Source organism: Solanum pennellii, chromosome 10, assembly GCF_001406875.1.
Source record: "Solanum pennellii chromosome 10, SPENNV200".
Classification (NCBI taxonomy): domain Eukaryota; kingdom Viridiplantae; phylum Streptophyta; class Magnoliopsida; order Solanales; family Solanaceae; genus Solanum; species Solanum pennellii.
The window spans coordinates 62834937-62854466 of NC_028646.1; the positions used below are offsets into that span (position 1 = coordinate 62834937).

The 19530-nt window shown below is 34.4% G+C and overlaps 1 long non-coding RNA gene across 1 annotated transcript; it reads left to right on the forward strand.

The window, feature by feature from the left end:
- Positions 1 to 5958: 5958 nt before the first annotated feature.
- LOC114074467 lies at positions 5959 to 11406 on the forward strand. Its single transcript, XR_003574870.1, has 2 exons — positions 5959 to 8462; positions 9689 to 11406. It is a non-coding gene; the product is annotated as an uncharacterized LOC114074467 (long non-coding RNA).
- The last annotated feature ends 8124 nt before the right edge of the window (positions 11407 to 19530 follow it).

The window sequence follows — 19530 nt, forward strand, 5'->3', positions numbered from 1 at the left end:
TATATATATATATATATATATATATATATATATATATATATACACACACACACACATACATCTTGCATGTGATTTAAACTGCTTTATATGTATAAAATTTGAGTTAAGTATACGCTTGAGTTGAGTAGAGCCGAGGTAAGTTCATCTAATCCCTTCAAGCTTAAGTCATTATTTAGCTCTCCAACTCGCATACTAGTACATTCAATGTACTGATGCCAGTTGGCCTGCATTCTTTCATGATGCAGACGCAGGTACCTAGGATCAGCACACAGCGTTTCGTTGATTCCAGATTGAGCTTCAGAGTTTGTGGTGAACCTCCTTGCATTCTGGAGGACATCATTTTCATTTCTATATTAGCTTAGTTATTAGGATGTTGTGGGATCTGTCCCAACATCCTCTCTAGGCAGTTTAGAGGCTTCGTAGACTAAAGTATTTCAGTTTGGAGTTGTTTTCAGTTATTAAGACTCAAGTGCCATTTTAGCCAAAGTTATGACATGACGTATTTCCCTCTTAATATGTGTTACTCGTGTCAAAGTTGAGGTTTTGTTTTCCGCTGATGTAAGTAGCCAGGCCAGGGGTTCGTTTGAGGGCCAGCAATGGTTTGCGAGTGTCGGACCCGCCCAGCGTGTAGGCTCGGGCGTGACACATACTTCATTTTAAATGTAATATAATATTTTAAAATATATATTGTTTAATATATACTACTTTCATCACGAGTTAATAGTATTTTAATTTTTTTCTAATTTTCGTGGATAATCTAATTTGATTTTATTATTAATTTTCACTATGCACAAAATTAAAATGATAAGATGAAAAATTTAATTTAAAAATACAACACATGTATGATAATTTAAATACAAGATAACATTATGATACATAACATAATAATTAAATTACAAGTAATAATTAATTCGCGATGAAACAAGAATCATGTCGAAAAAGATGTTGAACGTGCATTCGGCGTTCTACAATTTTCGCACGACCGTAACTTTTTTGGAGAAAGTGCTACATGATATAATGACTACATGTATTATACTGCACAACATGATAATTAGGATGGACGTGATCCTAATGTACCAATTCAAGATGTCGTAGAGGGTCCAACTCCAACGACAAAAATGGAGGTAGATGAAAATTTTTGATTTGAACAACTTTTAGTTAGACTTAAAAAAAATTAAGGACAAAAATGCTCATTTTGAACTCCGGAATTTATTAATAGAGCTTATATGAGTAACGTAATAATTTAAAAAATGAGTGTATGTAATTGTATTTCACTTTTTTTTTTTGAATTTGTTCATTAATTTGTATATTATATAATATTTTCTTGCAATTTCTTTTATTTAAATTTAGAATAAAATAATAATTTTATATTAAATAAAAAAATTTAAAATAAAATTTTATTTCACATGAAAATTATATGTAGTAATATTAGAAAAAAGAAATAAAAATTTATATTATGTTATAAGAAGATAAAGAAGAAATAGAAATAATATTATAATATTGAGGAGAGAAAAAAAATTATTTTTAGAGAGTAAAATAGAGAACTGGGTTGGAGTTGGATGTCTGAAAAAATAGAGAGCTCTATATTTGGAGAGGAAAATCGAGTGTAGGATTGAAGATGCCCAGTGGATTCAAGCTATTAATTTGAGTAAAAAATGAAAATGAAAAGAGAAATTAACAATAGTATACAAATGAATGAAAAACATCAAAAATAATTCATCGACAATTTAAATATGTTCTGAAAAAAATTTATAAAATTGACTCTGTCATTAAAAAAAAATTAAAAAGATGTCAATTTAATTTTTAATTTTAATTAATTATTGTACTAATTAATTATAAAAATGTCCAATAAAAAATGAACACATCCATATTAATTAGATTTTAATACCTCATTTTCGTATCTCACATGCCTATAAGAGAGTAACACACGTTCTCTGTGCCATCTCAGCACAGAAGAGTGCATTTATTACACTTTAAAATAATTCAGGGAGGTAAAAGGACTCATGTATAATTAAGGTGTGTCGCTTAGATTTCATGGATAGTTGATGTCGGAGGCCGGAGGGGTGGGGTGGGGGGGTACTTGTGCCTTTATCCTTATTTTGTTGAGCTTCTAATTTAATAACTAGTGCAATATATAAATAATAGGTAAAAATAAAGTATTATTATTATTATTTTAAATTTCGTTAATGATTTAGCAAAATATTGACTTATAACTAATTTCACTTTTATTTTTTTTAGCTTCTGATTTAATAATTGGTGCAATATATAATAAATAGGTAAAAATAAAGTATTATTATTATAACTTTTTGTTAATGATTTAGCAAAATATTGACTTATAACTAATTCAACTACTAAGAAATTTAAAATAAAATGATGACAGTAGAAAGTTTTAAAAGATAGATGAAGAAAATGTGACATTCATAAGACTAACAATAATAATTATTATAACAATAGTAGTAACAAGTCCTCAAATATAATAGTAATTAATGATAAAAGTAATTATTAACTTAGAAGCTTTTTAAAAATATAAATTGAAGAAAATGAAAATCAAAATTGAATGTTAACTCTTCATCCCCTTATCACAAGCCCAAACCACCCTGACAACACCACACAAGTAGTGAAAGAGCAAACCTCCTGGTCAAAGTCTTGGCATAATAACCACCCGGGACATGCCCAAAATAGTTTTTAATCACCCAAAACATGAATCAACACACCATTCAAGTAACTCGGACCACCAAGAATTCCAAGACATCATGTAGAGTTTAACATGCCTTTCTTAAGGATGTGCATTGGTCGACTCGACATGGTTTATGTATTATTGGTTTGATTTATCGATTTTTGATTTTTAAATACGCTAAATGTATAACCAGATCAATAATATATTTTTCATCGATTTTCGATTTATCAGTTTTGTCCATTATGGTTAGATTTTAAGTTTAACCAATAAGCAAATGATTATAAATACAAGTATACGACTTCTCCAACAATTAGACGCGACAAAACAAAAAGGAAATTTCACAAATGCTCATAAAATAGAAACAATAATAACTAACATGAAAAGAACTATACAAGTATTAAACAAAGAGAAATTAAGAGCAATAGAGTTCTTACTTTAGGTTTTGACATTTTGTATGATGTGAAGTTGTGAACTCAAAGTCAATCTAAAGTGTGAATTGAAGGCTAAAGGGTAAATACAGTAACTAGTAAGGTATTGAGATTAATAACTAATATATATTTATCTATGACTAAAGAAGTAAATTACTGCAGTCTTAATAGGTTATCAATTCACCCAAAAAATCAATATAAAAAAGATCAAAACCGAATCGTTAACTCGATAATTTTTTTATAAAAGGATTAACAAATTGTTAATCCAATAACCCAATAGAAATAAATCAGTATTCCCTCTACCCCAATTTATGTGGCACATTTCATTTTTCTATAGTCAAACAATTTAAGTTTGACCGAAAATTTAAACGTATGTAATCTTCAATATTTTTGAAATAAAATTTATATATTTGTAAATTACGTAAAAAGCACTACAAGTCAAAATACTTGACAATCCATAATATTAATGTAATGATCCGACAGGTCATTTTTGAAAAGTTTTGTAAATTTATCTTAATTTCCTTCCAATATCGACCCCGAGTCTTCTATGATGAGTTCGAAAGTTGGTATTCAACTTTCAGTTAAAAGTTGAAAATTTGATAAGTTTTGAGTTTGAAAGACTCAGTTGTTAAGAAAGTGGTTTTCGATATCTTTTGGAGTTTCTAGTGTCGGATTGAATTTCGTCAATTCCAACTTCTGAAATTTTAAATATGATCCATGAGAGTTGTCGATTTTTCATTCAGAGGTTTTTTTTTTTTGAGGATTTGAGGTCCCGAGTTGTGAATTGTGAAATTTCAGCATTTGAATTGACTTTGGTCAACTTCAGGGTTCAGATGTTAGTATAAAAATTCTGAGAGTTCCGTTTGATTCAAGGCATAACTTTAGGTGTAGGTGTGGTCATGGTTTATTTTTTGGACAGGCCTGAACTTTATTAGCCTTTTTAGGCCCGAGTTAGTTTCTTGTGACTTTTACAAATGTCGTGTCAAGGAGACCTCAGATTCGTATTGTGACGGTTTCATTGAGTCCGAAACATCGAGTATATTGATTTACATATATTGTTTGTATGTACAAGGCTCCTAACAAATCATGAGGGTTCTTTTGAGGTTTAAAGTGTTAGCTGATTTCAAATGTTTGATTCTGGTGTGCTCCGCTTTTACAATAGATGGCTCACTTTTGCGAGGCTCAGTTCAGCGAGGGTTGGATCACCTTTGTGAATGGTCAGCCCCTATTGACCTTCACATTTGTGAAGAATTCATCACTTAACGACCTATGCTTAAGCGAAGGTCTGGTCGCAGAATCGAGGCCCACGTTTTTAGCGGAGTTTTCTTAATCGAACCTTTGGTTCTTATGCGACGTAAAAGAAGGTTTTGGCCTGAAAATTTAGAGATTTATGCCCCATTTCACCATTTTTTGAACTTGGAGAACCCTTGGTGGCGAACTCCAAAAGGATTTTCCATGCTAAATCATGTTTTAACATCAAAATACGAGATTTTCGTTCGTGAATGATGAGGTTTTCCAAAAACTCAAGTTCTTAGCTAAAAGGGAGATTTTGAACTAATTTTAAGTCTCATTTCGAAATAATTTTTCCTAATGAGTTTTTAAAGCCTTGTGTGATGTTTTCAAGTATTAAATTTCAATTTCAAATCATAATTTTAGAATTGGATTTTGTGTTGATTGACCCACCTTTCAAGAGGATTGATGTGTGTATTGTTGTTTCCAGAAATTTATTGTGAATACTTGTTGGTATATAGATTGTGTGATTTTGGAAGTGATTTGGAAGGGGAAGACTCAACTAATGGAATGATTGTTGATTGATTTAAGGCAATTGATCGCCTAAATCTTATATTCTATAGTTAAATTTGTATGCTCGTTTGTGTGTTGGGAGTAATGAGGATAAGGTGAAGGGTTAATTGTCCACTTGCTATATCGAAATGGATAAAAAGGGATTGAAATGAAAAATGTTACGTGATGAATATGATGATGTGAATGGTCGTATTGTGACCCTTGTTGATTGATTGATGAAATGTTTGAAAGTGTTAATGTGGATTTGAATTGTATGAATTATTGTCTCTTTCAGGTGTGATATGACTTGTGCACGTTGATTTTGAACAGCGTGATAAGACATGTGATGATTTATGATGTCGAGGTCTTAATCGGCGAGTGTTGGTTGATACCCAATTTTGACCTTCCCCGATATAAGTTAATTTGACGGGCTTCTCAAATCTAAACGATTTGAAATAATTAGATTTTATAAAATTTTGTATACACATGCATATAACAAAATGATTTTGAAGTTATTCTAAGTCAATATTGTTGCTTTTATAATTTTTAGATAATATATGATTTACATAATCATGTATATAATTGGGATATTTTATTATAATTCAAAATTGTCTCGAAAAGTTTTTATTTGTTCAAATAGTTTACTAATTAGTTTTGTTTGGATTGGTTGTCTTATAACTAAGTCAATTATTTTATTTTGTTAAGATTGAGAAGCTCTTTAATTAATTTGCATTAGTTCGTCTTATTTAATTTTAGCCATCATTAATTCAATTTGGGCTATGATTGTAATTATGTCGGCTATCTCTCTAATTACAAATCTAACCCAACTTTGGGCTTTTAACTTGGACGATATTAAGGCCCTCCTAAGCTCTTTTCCTTTCAGCACTTCATGAAGGCCCAAACCTCTCCAAATTCAATCCAACTCTCTAATTCCAGAAAATTCAACCCAAAAGCCAATCCCAGCCCAATTCCCTTATGTTCCCCGACCCAATCCAGTTTCTTCTATACCCGGCCCACCCCAATCTCCAAATAAGTCCCAGCTGACCCAGCCCATTTCTTCTAACCTTGACCCGACCCAATTCCTTTTCCCCCCAAAGTAAACCCAGCAACGCTGCTTCAACATTCCATCTCAGTAACTCACGGCGTGAAAACAAAGGGACGGAAGGGCAGCAACGACAACACGCGTGAGCAACCACAAGACCTCCACATCCCTGGACGCGCCTCGTCACTGTCAAGCGGTGTCAATTTCGACGGCGATAGACGGAAAAGCAACGAGGGACAGAAGCCTATGCGCTGGAGTTTGTCGTCTTCCTTCGCGTCCCTCTCACGTTGTACGATTACGACAATAATGGCAGCACGCGGATCGTCCTAGCAGCTCAAGATCGATCCACGTAGCTCGTGAGGACGAGAGGTTCATCCCTATCGTCCATCCCCTTGCCATTTCTGGGGATGGTTTCAGACGCTAGGGGAAAAGATGTTTTGATGTTTTGGTGAAAGATTTTCAAAAAATTTGAATTTTCGGAATGGAAATTTGACTCTTTTCCCCATTTCCGAAACCCTAATTTTCCACCCTATATATGTATTCTCCTGCTCATTGTAAAAGAGGAAAAAAATCTCTTTAGCTTTAAAAATATCACAAAAAAGCAGAGAGATTTTGAGTAGGTCTTTGTTAGCAAGAACTTACGAATAAAGGAATTACTAAGTTATAGTATTCATATAAGAAACATGCAATAAATACATTTTTTTTGGTTGCGGGCTGCCATAATTTGTTGGATTTCTGAAGTTTAAGGTAGATGTTGAAGTCGCTCTAAGCTCATTCCCGTCTCCGGTTCGCTGTTCGAAGAAGGTACCACGTTTTTCTCGATAACATACTTTTCTTTTCTTCTCTGTTAATCTGTGAAATAGCACTGTTGTTACTGGAAATTTGTTGCTGGTTGTTTATATGTTTAATGTTAATTCGATGGGGATATTAGTTTGACTTGCATGTTCCTGTTGATTCATTTAAGTAGATGTGGTACCCGGTTAGAGTTGGAGAAGGCTCTGTGTTATTATCTAAAGACGATATTTCGTTGTTCTTCCTTCTTATAGTCGAATCTACATTGGTGTTCACGTCTTATCGTTTATTCTTTCACCTCAAGTTGAAAGAATGGATTAAGATGTCCAAATTTGAAGTTTATTTGTGAGGTTGGTGATTGTTCGAAGTTCATGCGTTGCGTTTTTTGACTCGTCTAATGATTTTGTTGTTCCAAGAAGATATCAAATCCGGTTTCTAGCGAAAGTATGTCATCGATATAGGATGGGTTATGGTTGAGTCTTATCACGAAAAGTTTACGGCATTTGAAAGCCAATTTTACATCATTTTGGTCTTGAATACATATTCATTTGTTCGAACATTTATGTTAAATCTTATGGTTTACTTTTGTTGCCTTAGTCTGCTTTCTTCCTTGCCTGGAGTTTGGAGGAAAATGCTATAAATAAATAATAATAATAAAAGGGGACAGTGGCATGCTTGTGTTTATATATTCACTGCCATATTCATGCGCTTAATTAATGGCGTTGATATCTTTTCTTGAACATGTATGTGTGGCAACTTCTTTATTTCTTTTCGAAGCTCTATAGTCGTGTCTCGGTTAGCTTTGAAGTTGGTCTTTTCGTGGTTGTTATTCAAGCTCTTGATTTTGGGATGAAGTTTTCTCGCCGGGTGCTCTTTTCTTTATTTGTATGCGAATAGCATATCCAATTTGAGCATGTTTTTTGTTTTCAAAGTTGGTCTCCTTCAATCTTCTTGTTCCATATGATATGAAGGAGTTTTGATTATTTATTCTTAACCAGTAGCATTATTTAGGTGTTTTATTTGTTATTGGAGACTATGTATTTTGTGGATTTTTTAAATGCTAAAGCAGTAGCTTAAATATTCATTATTGTGTCATTGGCATGACTTAGGCTTTAACATTTCGGAGTTTATATGGTTGCATGATTTAGCTTAATCGAATTATTTCCCGTATATTAGTTTGGGAGCTGCTTTGATCTGTGTTTTAGTTTTAGAAGTATCTTTGCTTTGTTATTTTCGGGATGCTAATTCCTTATCCCTTTCGTTTTGCCATATGTGACATCAATTCGAGCCGACTTTGGACTCCATCCTTACATTCCTCCGAGTTGAACTTTTTTTGGGTCATCCTCATTTTGTTCAAGTGAAAGGGGAGAAATTACAGGGGCAAGAACTGATTTACATGTCTTGGAATAGTCCAAAACGGACTATATGCATGTGAATATACACTGTGATACATTGATATACAGACGTATACGTGATATACAAGTCAAAAAGCAGCGTATACACGGTTAAAAACGAAATTGCAGGTGTTCGGGAGATGAAATATACTATATGCACTTAATTTATGTATTGATATGCAGAAAAACAAGCCAATATACGGTCTATATACATGTATACACTCAGTACGGCGTGCAGATTTTCAGATGGAGAAATGGGCTTAAAGCCCAACATTTTACATTGCAGGCTTAGCAGAAACTTTTGGGCCCATCAGGCCATTGTGGACAGATTTTTAGAGTTGGTACAGGTGGGACCAAGGGCCCAACTTAGTTGAAATTGGGCAACTGACCCAAAGTTCAAACATTTTCTCCTTTTCCCATCTTTACTTATTTATTATTATATTTGACTAACACTTTTAGTTTTAATTTAATTATATTTTGAAGATAGTCATTTCTCTTTATATTCAAAAAATTTATAAAATATTTATTTTATATATACACTTAGCTTTTATTTTAATATTGGTCTTGTTAACCTTTTTCTTTTCTTTTTTTTTCTCTCTTTTTCTTTTTTCTTTTTTTTTTCTTTAAAAAATTCACCTATTCCTTTTCCCCTTAAGGTAATATAATAATTGAAATAATTAAAAAAAAATTAATAATATTTTTTTTAATTCACTTAACTTGGTCAAAATTTGAAAATATTTGAAAGTTATTTAGTTAAATCGATGATCAACCGCAAGTTAACGGGCATTTCGAGGACCACCTTCTTGGAATGTATATTTGAACTTCGAACCCTTTTCAACCGATTTTTATCTGTTTAAATCTTTTGAAAAATAATTTTAAGTTTTTTTGAATTTTACTAAAAAAAATCAAGTGGCGACTCTGTTGATTTAGAAAATTAATTTCTCTTAAATCATAAGATTAATTATTTATTGAAATTTAGTCATTTTTTTACTTCACTTATATATATATATTTCGTAAAACAGAAATGACGACTCCGCTAGGGACTAATTTAGTTTTAACCAAAAGGATTTGACTATTTGACTAATTGTAATTATTAAATTGCTTATCTTTGACTAATGTGTTTTAATTATATAACTGCATTGCACTTCATGGCATATTTTGATATATATTGTATATTATATTAAAGGACGGTTTACGGAACCGCAGCCGGACTTTTTTATACTCATCTTCTTTCGGAGTTAGCGGCAATTTATTGGTTCGTTATGCGTCCAATGGTTGTCGCGAGTTTCAGTCCGAATTGTCCGTTTGGGTTCCCGATCTTTTTAAAAGCCACTCCTAGTCAACTAGCATGGAGCCGAGCCAAAATTCCGAATTTAAGAGCATTTGAAATAGGACGACCCAACACCCAAGGCGTGTGGGGCCCATTAAAAGTCCACCTTTTGTCTACTTGGCCTAAATTGCCAAAAATAGACAACCATGCTTATGTGATAATTGAAGGATATGTGTGTGTTTTAAAACGATTTGTTGTCTACAGGGGTGGGAGTTAACTAATCCTTGTCTGCTATTTTTGCAGGATGAATCTGACACACGAGCCTTTGAAAACAAGAATGGTTACCGTTCCCGATCCCTTCCTCAAAGTATGGTGGAGGTTCATGAACAACGACGACAAAATGATCGTTCAGAAACACATAGGTTACCTCCCGTCACTGCTAGAGATGAATGATTGGCCTGGCCTAATTGGAACAATGGTGAAATTCTGAGATAGCGAGAATATGGTCTTTTGATTTGGGGAAGTGGAGTTAACGCCAACAATAGAAGAATTCCTCACGAGCTACGAAAGCGTCTCCATGTGCAACAAAAGGAAACGACATCCAGATACAGATATCCTAAATCCTATAATATGGGATTTCGCTAAAATTAAAGAAAAACTGTCATTGGTTAAAACCGATTGGATGGACAAGCTCCCCGACCCAAATATACCTTTCAGAAAACTATATTATCGGTGCGGACGTGCAAGGACTTATGAGAAATATAAAGACGAGTTCGTTTCAAAAGAAAAATGGAAAGAGACGCGTCCCCTCGCATTAGCAATATTTTTACTCAGAACGATGGTTTTCCCTCAAGGGCCAAATACACTATTCATCCTAGTGTGTTTATGGTCACTCATGTCATCTTCTACGGAGTAGACTATAAATCATCAACAAAGTACTACACATTAGCGCCTATGATTTTGGCCGACATCTATAGGGCTTTAGACAAATGTCAGAGCGGAGAACACTTCTTTCAAGGGTGTAATCTGATACTACAGTGGTGGATGATGCAACATTTGATCAAGACTCATAATCCAAAAGAATCAGATCCGCTAAAGCGGTCAGACGAGCTACATGGACATGATTGGTGGTTGTACCACAATCGTTGCAATAAGACTGGAGGAGAAAGTTTTTGGTATCCGAGGCTTCGAGGGCTGAGAGAAGAAGACGTACAGTGGTCAATAGACAATTTGGTGGTAACTAAGAATATGGTGGTTCGAACAGAAAGTCCCTTACTTGGTACTCGCTGGGTTAAGAGGGATTAGACCCCATATGCTCCCGGTCGAGTCCTAAGGCAACTAGGAGGAAAACAATAGTTGCCCGAATCGCAGATATGAGGAAATTTGCAACTGACCACGAGAATGGACGAGTTGCATATGCTGAAGACATACGTAGGATGTGGAGATCTCGAAGAGTGTTGGGTGAACCTGTACCAAACAGGTTTTGTCCAAAATGTTCTAGGGAGTACAAAGAATGATTGAAAAAGAGTCTCGTTGGAACTATTGAGCCTGGCCCAAACGTCCCTCACATTATTACAGATGTTGGAGCCAAACATCAAGTCCGACTTCAAGAGAAGTTTGATAGGAATGAATAAAGCATCAACGTCGTCACTCAGAAGATGCCAAAGTCATAGCTCAATTGAAACAAGATCTACGAAGAGCCAGACAGTGCATGACAGAGTTAGATGATAGAATGGAACAACAGATTCAGTCGATAGAGGGGTTCAGACATCAAGAAGGAGCTCGATTTGGCGAGAGATCATCTCTGGGCGAACATATATGCTATGTGGGAAGAGGTCAACATCGCCAAAAGGACCAGACTTGGCGAAGGATCAGATGAGGCTTGAATTTTATTTACCATCCCCTGCGTGAGACTGCTTTATTTGTACTTTGTTTTGTAATTTATTTTTAGAATTATTTCTTGGTTTAATGTTAATCAGACATTTTGGATGCTATTAATGAAGTATTTTGGGGATAAAAAATCGTGTTTAAAAAGCATATACATCCTTCAATTCGTTAGGCCTACCCTTGGCATAAAAGGGTCACAAACATGTTTAGGACACAATATATGTGTTTATATCAAGAAGTATTTAGGGACCGGGTGATTTGATTTAAGTGCCGCCTCACGAACTCAATGTCATGAGTTCACCTAGTCGTATGTAGCTTGGGGCATGGACACCATTGGTCCAATAGAGTCAGCTGCTTCTAACAGACACATATTCATCTTGGTTGCCATTGACCACTTCACCAAGTGGGTGGAAGCAGCTTCGTACAAGTCAGTGACTAAGGAAGTTATAGCTAACTTTGTCCGCAACAATCTGATATGCAGATTTGGAGTACCAAAATCCATCATTACTGGTAATGGTGCGAATCTCAACATCAATTGATGAGAAATGTATGTGAGCAGTTCTAGATCACTCACCGAAACTCAACCACTTATTGTCCTTAGATGAACGGAGTTGTAGAGGCTGTCAACAAGAACATCAAGAAGATTTAAAAAAAAATGATTGTCAATCACCGGGGTTAGCATGATATGTTGTCATATGCTTTGTTGGGATACCGAACAAAGAGGCCCAAGTACTGGCCCAGACGGATAGAAGTTAGACTTGGACCCAACTCTCTTCTCTTCTTTACTTTACTATATTTATTTGCGTATTAATGTTTGTCGTTAGTTTAAGGTTGAAAAGTTCAAATCCCCGAGAGACGTCCATCTCATTTTAACAATTCAATTAAAATCAACGATCTTTAAATGGAGTTAAAAGATATAATTTTGAGAGCAAATATCTCACCTGGGTAACAAGTTAATATCTTTTCCTTTCCCCTTTTAAATGGTTATGACGATAAGAATTGTTTAATTCAGAAAAAGATCAAGTTAAGTCTTTTAGTCAAAACAAATTAATTGCCGGATAATCGCAAGTAAGCGAGTGTTTTAGGCGCTTTCAAAACCTTCCTAAAACGTTAATATGAACCTTGAACCCCTTAAAACTCTTTTCAATTGATTTCCTATTTAGTCGATTGGAAGAAAAAATAGTTTTTTTTATTTTTCTTTAATAAATTAAAAATGTCGAATCCAAACAAGTCTTAATAAATATTTTTCCCAAAATAAAACAATTGACACTTTTATGTATCCAAACATCAAACTCGTTCTTGGACAGAGGGAGCCATTGGAAGATCCTGGTAGATATCGAAGACCGGTTGGTAAATTGAATTATCTAACTATTACACGCCCGGATATTTCATTTGCAGTATGTGTGGTTATACAGTTTCTCCAAGCTCCCTGTAAAGATCATTGGGATGCAGTATTTCGCATCCTCAAATACATCAATAGAGCTCCAGGACAAGGATTGTTATATGAAGACAAAGGTCACGCTGACATCATTGGATATTCTGATGCGGATTGGTCAGGTTCTCCAACAGATAGACGCTCTACTTTCGGGTATTATGTCTACTGCAGAAGCAGAATATCGAGTTATGGCTCTTGCTTCATGCGAGCTTATTTGGTTGAAACAACTTCTTCAAGACTTGAAATATGTTGAATTCAAACCAATTAACCTTATATGTGACAATCAGGTTGCCTTTCGTATTGCCTCAAATCCATTTTTCGATGAAAGAACGAAATGTATAGTGGTGAATTGTCATTTTATTAGGCAAAAGATTGAGTCCGGATGCATTGGCACCAACTTTGTTTGTTCAAATGACCAATTGGCAGATATTCTTACCAGGTCCCTTAAAGGAACTCGAGTTGAATACATTTGCAACAAGCTTGGAGCATATGACATATACGCTCCAGCTTGAGGGTGTGTGTTAAGATATTGTCAAAGAGTATTTCAACTATTAGATTGTGTGTAAGATAATAGTCAAGTACTGTAGGTAATGTCTAATAGTCAAATATTGTACGTATGGTAGGTAACCTATCAAGGATATGCTCTCGACCTTTTGTGTCTAGCTTTATGTATATATTCTAGGTGTAATTTATCATTTTGGTTATGAAGTGAAATACACTTGCGTCATTTATCAAATCTGAACCGTGCATAGTTATGGACCATGATTATATTCCCTCCCATCCCCGATATAATCTAAGGGCGCCATATTGAACTCAATGAGCTTGAATCTGATATCGGGTTATTAGGTGTTAGGCCTAACTCATATCCTAAAAGCTAGCCTAGAAAAAAGTCGAGTCCAATTCTCATGAAGAGTCCATGATTCCATTCATTAGTGATGTGGGACATTCCATTTACGTTTTATAATGAGCCTATGATTCTGTTCATTTACCTATATGGGACGTCCCGTCCTCCACATATATATTCATATATTCTTTATTCGGGATATTCCATTCATGCTATAATAAACCTAAGATTTTCTTCATTCGCTTATATGGGATGCCATTTATCACCCCTTCCTCCACGCCCGCATCTGAACATTTTGTATCCGCAGTTCCACTCCTCCACGCGCGCATCCGAACATTCTTATTTTGTAGTTTCACTGCCGATCTAGATCGTGTACAATCATGGATTAAGAGTATATTTACCCCCTCCCTAGCATAGTTCGAGGGCATCACATCAGATCCAACGAGTCTAAACTTGGACCTAATTCACACCTCAAAATCTAGTTCAAAAGGAAGATGATTATTCAAATCTTATAAGGATCCTATGATACTATTCATTTATTGATATGGGAAATTTCATTAATCAAAAAAACATATAGTACAACTAACATAAAAGATCTATTCCATAAAAAAAAGGTCGTTAAATATAGTGAATTATTATTATAGTGGATGACTGTTATCGAAAAGTCGAATCATAATATTACAACAAATTATATAACCTATATGACATGTTAAATACTTCATTTAGTCTATAAAAATTATCTTCAATTTCCATTGAAATGATATACCAATCTAGATGTTGTGCAATGACAAGCAACCTAATTAAGTTTTGCTTTTATCATTTAAAGTAGAATTTAAGTTTAACGTCATACACACATTTTATTTAGACAAATCTTTAGACCAATTGGTATTGTTAAGGACTAACAATTATGTGCAGAAGCAACCAATCATGAAATTATAGAGGGCTTCAAATTTATTGGTCTTGACAAGGCCTGGTGTGGATGGGTACAATGCTACTTCTTTATGCTACTTATTTTAAAGAAGCATGGCCAGTGATTCAAGTTGATGTTATAGCAGTTGTGAAGGACTTCTTTGCAACAGGTACCATGTATAGACTTGTCAAGTGCACAACAATTACTCTAGTTCCCAAAACAGCTCAACCTGTTACTATAAAGGAGTATAGACCAATATCTTGTTGCTCTGTTTAGTATAAGATCATTTCCAAGGTCTTAATCTAGGATGTAAAACGTGATTGCTGGAGTGATTAGTGAAGCTCAAGCAGGTTTTACACCTGGGAGGAAAATAGCAGATAATATTATTTTGACTCATGAACTAGTGCAGACTTATATTATGAAGCATATATCTCCTTGTTGTATGATTAAGGTTGATTTATACTGTTGAGTGGTTATACTTAAGTATTGGAAGCAATGAGTTTTCCCAAAAGGCTTATTGGTTGGGTAATGGAGTGCATTCAGACTGTTAATTTTGTAGTTGTGGTGAATGGAGAGCATATCGAGCCTTTTGATGCAACAAGAGGGCTTAGACAAGGAGATCATATGTCTCCGTATTTATTTGTCATTGTCATGGAATATCTTAGTAGATGTTTGAATGTGCTACAAGGGAATTAGGGCTTCAAGTTCATCCTAAATGTGCCAAACTGAATATACTCATTTAAGCTTTGCGGATAACCTTCTGATGTTTGCTAAGGGTGATTTGAGGTATGTGGCTGAATTACAATAGTGTTTCATGCAATTTTCTCAAGCTTCTGGTTTGAAAGCTAATCTAGGTAAGAGTTGTGTCTATGTTGGAAGTATGCAAACATAAGTAAAAGAAGATATCCTTCGCCACTTAGGATACTCTTTAGGGGAGCTACCCTTTTAAGTATTTAGGTGTTCAACTGTTAACTAAGAAGTTGCCAGTAATAGAATGGCAACCGCTCATTGAGAAGATAGTTAGCAGAATATCATCTTGGACAACAAAGAAATTATCATATATAGGGAGTATCCTATGATTACAGCTAGTTCATACAGTTTTGTTTGGTGTCCAATCTTATTGGGCACAACTATTTCTAATGCCCAACAAAGTGGTGAAACTTATTGAGGCTCATCGTAGGAGCTATGTGTGGACAGGTACAAACCATATAAACAAGAAAGCACTGGTTGCTTGGGACAAAATATGTACACCAAAATATGCCAGGTAGACTCAATATTATTAATTTGTATTTATGGAACAAAGCTGCAATTGCCAAGACTTTTGGGACTTAATCATAAGTAGAAGAAGATGTGGATTAGATGGATACATAGATACTATATAAAAAAATTATGATATACAGGTGATGCCTATTCATCAACATGCATGTTGGATGACTAGGAAGATTTTGGAAGCTAGGATGGTGCGAAACAACTGTCAGTTAGTGAATCAACAGGCTATAACTAGAGAACTTTATTTGAGATTGATAGGAGATGGTATGAGGATACCCTGGAAATGCCTAATGTTCAGTACTATTTCTCGACCAAAGGCTGTGTTTATTATGTGGCTACAGATGCAAGCTAAGTTGCTCACAAAAGAGAGGTTTCCGAAATGGGGAGCCAAGGTGGAGCCACAATATTTTTTGTGCCAAAATGGAGATGAAACACGAGATCACTTGTTTGTGAAGTGTTCTTATACCAAAAGCCTATAGGTTGAACTTGCTACCGGGATGCAGATGTCGTATGACATAGGTGGTGACTGGCAGCAACACTTTGACTGGGTTCTAAAGAATGCAAAGGGGAAAACTATAAGGGCTCAGAGTTTCAGAATGGTTTATGATGAAGTTGTCTATGCGCTATGGATTGTTAGCTATCAAAGAGTGTTTGAGCAAAGGATAAATGGAGTAGATAGAATTACTAGAACTATTGTTTTTATTTGTAATGTTAGAGCCTCCTCAAAGGCTAGGCCTTTAGTTCAATCTTGGTTGTTATAAGAGTAGAAGTGAAGATTTTGTGTATAGCATGTAGAGGAGAGTGAGAGTACTGGTGTTTTTTTTCAATATTAGAATCTAGCTAACTATGGATGTTGGTTGCTTTGTATTGCTTTACGGGTGATTAACGGAAACAAGTTAGTTACCCTAAAAGAATTATTATCATTTACACTTTCTCTTTTAAATATTATAGAATTATTAATTTCATAATATGATAAAAAAAAAATTCCTAATTTTACACAGATTGTCATGTTCAGAAACAATTCTACCTTTTCTTTTTCTATGTCTAAACTCTTGAGGCATTTTGGCTTCTAAAATTAATGAGATAATGTTTTCCCTCTAATACAATAGGATTACCATATTTATAAGAAGGGTTTAAGATCACTTGCTCAATAATCATATTATTTGAAGTTTAATACTCTACTCTTTGTATATTCATGATAAAGTCCTAGAGACCTCGAAGAAAAAATTATATAAAACTACGGAAAATAAAGATGAAGCTATTATTAAACTTTTAGAGTTTTCTTTTACATCAATTCCAAGAAATCCAAGGACAAAATCAATCGGAACAAAAATTGTGAAGAAGGATCAAAAGTTTAATGTAATCCTTCCGGTCGTTATGGGTAAACCATTGGTGGAAGAAATTGGATAAGAAACCCTTTGAATGGTCATTTAAAAATTTGGGGTTAGGCTAGTCTCAGACAAAATCTGAGCAAGGTGAGGTTTAAACAATCCAAGAATAGATTGGGTAAAATGTTTATACTTAAGATAATTTTTCTAATAGCTAAGACATTAAGGAAACTATAACACTTATCGAAATCGAATAAGGGTAAGTAAAATTCTTGATCTCAAACTTGACATGAAAAGATTAGTTTAGTAAGTCGAGGGGTTTAAAAGTGTTTTTGCAAAATATGGATTTTTGGAGAGAATTTCAAGTCTCTGCCCATGGAATTCGTTATAGCGGGGGAAATAAATCATGTTATAGCGGGTGGTCCCTCTATGGTGAAGCTCCTATAGTGGAGTTAGTCATGAATTTATGTAGAAATTTTCACCTAAACCGCTCATAATTCTGCAAACTCATTTTGGGAAGTGGAAAGAGCGACCTTGGGGTGAATTTCCACCTATTTCCATCAATTTCATCAATAAAGGCAAGTTAATTACTTGCCCTACTTAGGTATTGTGATTATAAGGCCTTAAGATCCTTATTGGGTGACTTGGGGCAGAGTTTGACTTGAATTAATGGTGAAAAGACCTTTGGGTAGGGTTGATCACGGAAATGATATGACTGTTAGGATTTGATTACAATTCGGGTATTTTAGGCCATTATTGTATTTTGTATTGTATTAGACCAAGAACAAACTAGAATCTACTACAAGTCTTAGGTTCAAGCTCAAAAGAGATTTCAAGGCTAGATTCGAGGTAGGTGATGGTTGGTTGTTATCTCATTTATGTTATATATGCTTGTCAACTACTTCATTAGTATTTGTTTTGTTGACTCAACTACTTCATTAGCATTACATGCATGATAGATGATTAAGGGAAAAAAGAGTATGAATTGAAACATTAAATGTTGTCAAACACATGCAATGGATGTGTTTACTTAGGTGTACAAGTGTGGTTGTTATTCAATGAGGTTGTGATTGTGATATGTGTTTGATGGTTGACTTGAGTACCACACATGGCATATGATATCCCTATAGTTGGCTCAGACACCACACATGATATATACTAATGATTGGTTCGAATATCACGTGTAGTACATAGATGCCCATAAATGGTTGGATCATGTACCACACTGACACACCAACAGTTTTTGTGTGGTTTCCACGAGAGAACCACATTGGTTCGTTGTGTTGTGGTTGTTTATGTTTGTTTTGCATATCAACACGGGTAAGGACTGAGATTCGGACTACGTTATGATTGTGATTCAATTGTATATTATCTATTTTACTAAGTTGTGGTCGCCTATTCATATTTTATTTAATTGGAATTAGTCGATATTCATACCATTACAGGGTGAGGACTGAGATTCCTAGCTATGTTATGATTGTGATTCAATTGTATGTTATTTATTTTTTAAGCTGTGGTTGACTGTTCATATTTTATTAATTAGATCTAGCCGATAATCATAGCAGTACACGATTATTGTTTACTGATACTACACATGCTTTTCTTTGTTAAGTACAAGACATATTATGACGCTTGTTTCGAGACCTCATTTGTGAGACTTCTCTATCTAATTCCAAGGGTGATCCACTTCACCCAGACCAATATAGATTCCTCTTTCCTTCTTAGTCCATTGTTCGAACTCAGACCTTCTAGACTTATGTTTTTATTCTTTATTTTGGGGGTTGCATCCCCTCTACTAAACTATTCGATGTCTTGGTACTATGACTTTCAGGTTCTAGGGAGTTTATTCCGCAATTGATTTAATTGATTGTTTGAGTTTATGGAAACTCAAACTTTTAATTGTTTTAAGCCCTTTTTCTTAGTATTTTATATCACAAGTTGATTTTAAAATGGTCTGATAGGTTAGGTTCGGACTGATAGTTGATTCTCCCATCAAAAGGTTAGTGTGATTGTCACTCACAATGAATCAGTCTTGACATAACAGTAAAAATTTGTCCATATTTACATGACCCGTTTGATGTAAGCACTTTTTATATATTCAAAATTTAATTAAATAGATAATAATTCATATCGTCAATATAGGATCATAGATTACATCAATGGAAATAAAGAGTCTTAAACGGGTTGAAATTGCATATTAAATTGGCTCAACTGAAGTTTCTTTTAGAATGGGTTAAGGCTTGAATATGTTGAGATTGAACTCAATTCAAATTATCTTAAGCCCAACCCATAAATTTTTGAATGGATTACCTATATTTGGACTCATTTTGACATCCCTAAGTGTATTATTTTTGACATTTTGAAAGATATTGTAAACTAAACGGGCCAAAGTTTTGCCGAACCCGGCCCAGTAGTCCATATATTTAAACAACAAGTTTGATTAATGGTGAAGTAATCAAAGCTAGGCTAGGG